The sequence below is a fragment of the Callorhinchus milii genome, unplaced genomic scaffold (assembly GCF_018977255.1).
Source record: "Callorhinchus milii isolate IMCB2004 unplaced genomic scaffold, IMCB_Cmil_1.0 Scaffold4, whole genome shotgun sequence".
In the NCBI taxonomy this organism is placed as follows: Eukaryota; Metazoa; Chordata; class Chondrichthyes; order Chimaeriformes; family Callorhinchidae; genus Callorhinchus; species Callorhinchus milii.
Window position 1 is genome coordinate 22,514,689 of NW_024704745.1, and position 7,507 is coordinate 22,522,195.

A 7,507-nucleotide genomic window follows, 5' to 3' on the forward strand; every position below is an offset into this window, starting at 1 on the left:
CACAGAGCAGCTTCAATACCGCACCTCACACACACAGAGCAGCTTCATAACCGCACCACACACAGAGCAGCTTCATAACCGCACCTCACACACACACCACAAGAGCAGCTTCATAACCGCACCTCACACACACACACACACAGAGCAGCTTCATAACCGCACCAGAGCAGCTTCATAACCGCACCTCACACACACAGAGCAGCTTCATAACCGCACCTCACCACACACACACAGAGCAGCTTCATAACCGCACCTCACACACACACACACAGAGCAGCTTCATAACCGCACCCACACACACACACAGAGCAGCTTCATAACCGCACCTCACACACACACACACAGAGCAGCTTCATAACCGCACCTCACACACACACACACACAGAGCAGCTTCATAACCGCACCTCACACACACACACACACACAGAGCAGCTTCATAACCGCACCTCACACACACACACACAGCAGCTTCATAACCGCACCTCACACACACACACAAGCTTCATAACCGCACCTCACACACACACAGAGCAGCTTCATAACCGCACCTCACACACACACACAGAGCAGCTTCATAACCGCACTTCACACACACACACAGAGCAGCTTCATAACCGCACCTCACACACACACACACAAACAGAGCAGCTTCATAACCGCACCTCACACACACACACACAGCAGCTTCATAACCGCACCTCACACACACACACAGAGCAGCTTCATAACCTCACACACACACACACACAGAGCAGCTTCATAACCGCACCTCACACACACACAGAGCAGCTTCATAACCGCACCTCACACACACACAGAGCAGCTTCATAACCGCACCTCACACACACACACCTCATAACCCACACACACACAGAGCAGCTTCATAACCGCACCTCACACACACACACACAGAGCAGCTTCATAACCGCACCTCACACACGCACAGAGCAGCTTCATAACCGCACCTCACACACACACACACACACAGAGCAGCTTCATAACCGCACCTCACACACACACACACAGAGCAGCTTCATAACCGCACCTCACACACACAGAGCAGCTTCATAACCGCGCCTCACACACACACAGAGCAGCTTCATAACCGCACCTCACACACACAGAGCAGCTTCATAACCGCACCTCACACACACACAGAGCAGCTTCATAACCGCACCTCACACACACACAGAGCAGCTTCATAACCGCACCTCACACACACACACACAGAGCAGCTTCATAACCGCACCTCACACACACACAGCAGCTTCATAACCGCACCTCACACACACAGAGCAGCTTCATAACCGCAACTGCCCCACCACACAGAGCAGCTTCATAACCGCACCTCCCCCCACACAGAGCAGCTTCATAACCGCACCTCCCCCCACACAGAGCAGCTTCATAACCGCAACTGCCCCCCAACACAGAGCAGCTTCATAACCGCAACTGCCCCCCAACACACAACAGCTTCATAACTGCAACTGCCCCCCACCCCACATACACACACAGAGCAGCTTCATAACCGCAACTGCCCCCCAACACACAACAGCTTCATAACTGCAACTACCCCCCACCCCACACAGAGCAGCTTCATAACCGCAACTGACCTCCACATAGAGCGGCTTTATAACCGTAACTGCCCCCTACACAGAGCAGCTTCATAACCACAACTGCCCCCCAACACAGAGCAGCTTCATAACCGCGCACCCCCCCTCCACACAGAGCAGCTTCATAACCGCACCTCCCCTCACACAGAGCAGCTTCATAACCGCAACTGCCCCCCACACAGAGCAGCTTCATAACCGCAACTGCCCCCCAACACACAACAGCTACATAACCGCAACTACCCCCCCTCCCGCACACATATACACAACAGCTTCATAACCACAACTGCCCCCCCCCACATACACACACAGAGCAGCTTCATAACCGTAACTGCCCCCCCCCACATACACACACAGAGCAGCTTCATAACCGCATCTGCCCCCCAACACAGAGCAGCTTCATAACTGCAACTGCCCCCTCACACACACACAGCTTTATAACCGCAACTGCCCTCCTCCCACACACATACACACAACAGCTTCATAAGCGCAACTGCCCCACACACACACACACAACAGCTTTATAACCGCAACTGCCCCCCTCCCACACACATACACACAACAGCTTCATAACCGCAACTGCCCCCCCACATACACACACAGAGCAGCTTCATAACCGCAACTGCCTCCCACCCCCACACATACACACAGAGCAGCTTCATAACCGTAACTGCTCCCCCCCCCCCCACACACACACAGCAGCTTCATAACCGCAACTGTTCCATCTCCCCCCACTCCCACATACACACAGAGCAGATTCATAATCACAATCCACACTAACAGCAGCCTAATAACTAGCACCCACTCCCCACCTCACACACACACATACAGAACAGCCTCATAGCTGCAACCCTCTCTCAACCCCCAACCCCATAACTCAGTCTCCCAGTGCAGCCCCGTAACTGCTCCAAATTGCTGGGTGTAACAGCATGCACTTTCATTCATGATTTTAGGGGAATGTATTTTATTTCCCGGCAAACAATCCTTCTGCTTATAATAATAATGATCCATGCTTTTGATATAGCGATGTATATAATGTCTCGACATGCTTCACAGGATTTTACTGTAAAGTGTAATTACTGTGTATTTTGTAATCTGTCATGCACTTCATGGCTGCCTGTGTGATCTGCTGTAATTGTTTGCCAGTTTGCCTACAAATGTACACTTCCAGAAATTGCTCTGAAGCACCTGAAAACATTTCTGGGATAACAAATAAAAGGATTACTATAATATAGTTTGAATATAGTCAGAATCTCAAAACCTGCCGTGAAGGGTATCATCAATGTTGATTGGTGTTTCCTTAGTTTTTTGGTGAAGTGTCTGACACTTGTAGAAGTTAATTACTGTACTTAAGAATATAAAACCAAACTGAGGGCTCCACGTGTGCTTGCCACTTACTCATTGAAATTTCCCTATGTCTGGAATGGAATGTGCACTCTTCTCTCCTTATTCCTGAGAGAATTTGGCACAGGTTAGCAATTCAGAGCATTGTCTGACAAACTTCCCGCTGCTTGTTCAACTAAAACCACCAGCTTTGGCTTGCAGGGTTAACAGAAGCTAAGTAGGAAGAATCCCTGCTCTCAGTGACTGATCTACCACTCTAAAACCTCTTGACAAGCCAGACTGTCTGATCTGTAATTAACAGTACCTTGGAGTACTGCAGATACACCTGGATCAGGAACTTGACTACCGAGACCGCCACAGCATTGATATTTCATCATAACTTGGTCAATCAATCCACGACCATTTGTGGGACACTGCTGTGCGCAATTGGCTGCCTCATCTCGCCCACAAAATGTACAGTCAATTCACTTTACAGTATACTCTGAAGCACTTTGAGATGTCTTGAAGTCATGATAAGGCGCTATATCAAATGCAAGGATTATTATTATTATTGCCAAGCATGTCATCTTGGAGCCAGCTCAGCCCTAAGGATGTTGCTCTTACTTGTTCCTCAAGGATAATAGTGACCATTTGATCATTTGACATCTGAGAAGTGCAGGTTTCAGCCTTCACTAGGCGGATGGTACAAGTAACTCTCTGCGAGCTTCCTGGTGAACAGCACAGCTCAATATAAAATGAATGGTAGAATTTTCCCACCAATAGCCTAGTAAGACATCTTGAACCACTGAGCGATGGTTCCACTAGTTGCAAGTACAGAGCTTGAGCATTAACTGCTTACCTCCATGCAAAGCAATCAGATATAAACTCGTTCATGAACTTAAACATGTGGGAAAAGGAGGGGTGGGGGTTGTGGAGCATAAACACGTGCATGAACCAAGTAGGTTCAAGGGTCTGTGTCTGTGCTGTTTCACACTGTAAATATATAATTTGGGATTAGTGTAAGGATAAGGCAGATTTTACCCACAAAACACAAGTCACACCATTTTACAGTATATCTTGTGAAATACTTTGAGACTGCTCAATGACATAAGGCGCTATATTAAATGCAAGAATTATTATAAAATTCTCCAAGTCTTGGACAGTATGGCTGCAATTCTACTGAAATACAACAGATGGCTCTGCTTTCTTAATGTGTGAATCTTGAATGACTAAAACTATATATGCCTGTGGTATTTAAATTATAGAGGGAAGAGTGTAATTGAGTAATCTGAAGAATCAGTTTAAAAAAAAACAACTTACATTTTGTAAAGCACCTTTCACGTTGGAAGGATGTCTCAAAGCTCTTTACAAAATATACTTTAAAGTGTAGTGACTATATTTTATTGGCAAACACAGCACCCAATTTGCAAGAGCTCAAATAGAAAAGATAGATTAGAACCAAAGTTCAGGCCATCATATCTCCACTGATTCTTTTAAAGAGCAATCCTTCCAGTCTCATTTACATGCTTTTACCCTATACTTCAATTTACTTTTTAGATAACTTTTTAGATATTACATTAACAAAAATGACAGCATGTTCTGTAGTTCAAATTTGTGTATGCAATTCTATAGTTTAGGGCTAATGTTGCATTTTTAGTTTCTTATAATTTGAGCAGCTTTATAACATTTATAGTAATTAGTTTCCTTGTCATAGTGCATGAGACGGGAAAAGTTAGCAATGCAACAACAAAATTATTTTTTTTAGCCCTTTCATGTCAGGAAGATGTCGCAAGGCGTTAGACAATCAGTGTTTCAGATCCGAGTAGGTGGTCGGAATTGGGAGGGTGGAGGGCAGTGGAGTGAACAAAGGAACGGTCGAAGAGGAGGGTCTTCAGATACGTCTTGAAGGAGGCAAGGGAGGGGGCGAGATGGAGGGACTGCGTGATGGAGTTCCAGTGGCTAACGGCTCATCCACCAATGCTGGGACGGGCTGAAGCTGGCTGGGCGGAAGGAGCTGGCAGATTGGTAGGGGGCTAGGTGGTTGCAAAAGGAAGGGAAAGCAAGGCCATGGAGGGCTTTGAAAGTGAGCACCAGGATCTTAAACTGTATCCTCTGTGTGATGGGAAGCCAATGGAGTCAGGCAAGGATGGGGTTTATAGTCACGGAGCCTGGTATGGGAGAGGTCACGGGCTGCAGAGTTCTGGTTGATCTGCAGCCTATGGAGGGAGGAGTCGGGGAGTCAAGCCTGGATATTATGAATGCATGTAGGAGGGTCTTGACGGCCTGTGGCGTAAGACAGTGGTGGAGCCGGGCGATGTTGCGAAGGTGGGGAAAGGCAGAGTGGGTCATGGCACTGATGTGGGGTATAAAGAACAGATGAGGGTCGAACAGGACACTGAGGTTCCATATTGGCTCCATGAGATGTAGAGTGCATCCATGGAGGGAGATGCTGTCAGTGCCCGAGGTATGGAGGGGCTGACAGAGGCCAAGCAGAGGTCCTTGGTCTAACTGACATTCAACTGCAGGAAGTTAGCTCTCATCCAAGATTTGATGTCTGACAGGTTTATGAGGGCAGCAGTGGTCCCGGAATCAAGGGTGGATGCAAACAGGTAGAGCTGGGTGTCATCTGCATACATGTGGAAGTTGAAGCCATGTCTGTGGATGATGTCACCAAGGGGGAGCACATACAATAGATATTGAAAAGGAGAGGGCCAAGGACAGAGCCCTGAGGGACGCCATACATAACGGTGCAGGGGCTGGAGGAGAAGCCTTTAGTGGCGACCAAGTGGAGATGGTGGGAGCGGTAGGTTTCAAACCACGCAAAGAGAGGTCCGTGAAGGTTGAGCTGAGAGGCGGTGTAGGAGGAAACAATGGTCGACAGTGTCGAAGGCAGTAGAGAGGTCAAGGAGGACAAGGGAGGCAGAGACAGCCCTAGTCACAGATGTTCAGAATGTTGTTAGTGACTTCGATCGGGGCTGTTTCAATGCAGAATATGGAGGACATTTGCCTGGAAGATTGGCAATCAAAGTTAAAATAAAAGCAAATGGGATTAACCTCTGTTTAACAGAATGCATGTACAAAACTTTCAAAATATATCCCTGCATGTACCCTGTTAATAACTTGACATCAGAGAAAGACTGTAAACCATGTTACTTTTAAATGATATATGTACAAAGATCAAATGTTTTTTGCCACACACTCACTCCAGTATTGCAATTGTTGGTGCAGAACCAGTCCAGATTCACTCATTATTAATTTAATAAAATTAAGTTTTATGTTGGAATCTTATTGATCATCTTCCATCAAAGACTAAATAAATTGAGATGTCACAGAGGAAACGGTATATGGTCTATTGAGGTAAATGGTTCATTCTTTATTGTTCTCAATTTATTTTAATCTTAAAAATATTTTGAACAGTCCACAGTTACCACAACTTGATAAAACCTCTGACTTTATTGTTAAATGCAATGTAGATCCACTTATTCTACTTCACTCGTGGATTGCTTCTGAACAGTGCTACACTGGATATCCTGTGAAGTGTGTAAACAGTCTGGTACTGACCCATATACTGTAGATGAGGAAGGTCACAGGTGCAATCCCAAGTCATTGCAAGTGACAGTAATTAGGTGTTCTCGGTACAGGCATCAGTTTTGGTAACGTGATTAGTTCGGTGTTCCCTGGGTTGGGAGAAGGAAATAAATCAGATGTGCTTTTTACTACCCAGTTATATGCAGGACTTGGTGATGACAAGGTCAGTCTGACACCTGTTGTTGTAATCCAACATTCACCATTCAAATATGAAAAATGGCAAATTGAATGAGGTACTAGGAGCCCGAAAGCATTAGTTATACCACAGGCCACAAAACCCACTGCCTTTAATACTGGAGGATAGCCATTGTGAAGATGAGATGCTTTTACCTACAACTGACTCTATTCTGTTTCTAAGACAGGATGGTCATTTTAGAGATTATTTTAATTGATTTATTTGATTTGACGCTCTAGACCTGACCTGAAGGCTCTCTGTGCTTTTACAATAAGATACGTAGGTTCTTATTTCATTCTCAGATATGATCAGAAACTGATAGAAGATTCCATTACATCGACTGTATCCAATTTCTGTACAGGTAAAAAGGCTTGAATTGCTCTCTGTATTAATGTCCTAGTGTGCAACAGATATTCCATACTTTGGTTGGAGCTAAAGGCAAGCAACTTTGAATAAGTTGTCCATTCGCAATAATCTTTAGGACTATTCCAAAACCCTCCTCACTGGTCTCCCCAGCTCCACCATACACATAAATGCAAATTGTTGTAATCTTGGAAGACCCTGAATAGTTTAACATAGTTTGGAAATAAAAGTTGAAGTGTCAGTTAAAAATCAATCACATGCACAGAAATGTTCACTTTTCGCTTCTTTTTATACACAAAGAATAAAGTAGAAAATACTGCTTTCTGTAACCATTTACTTCAGAATAAAATTACATTGGCCACCACATTTTTTTTACATATTTATTACAAGCAGCTTTACAGTTTCTGCTTAAGCATCTACAGTAGTAGCTGAAAATTAAATCAACTGATTA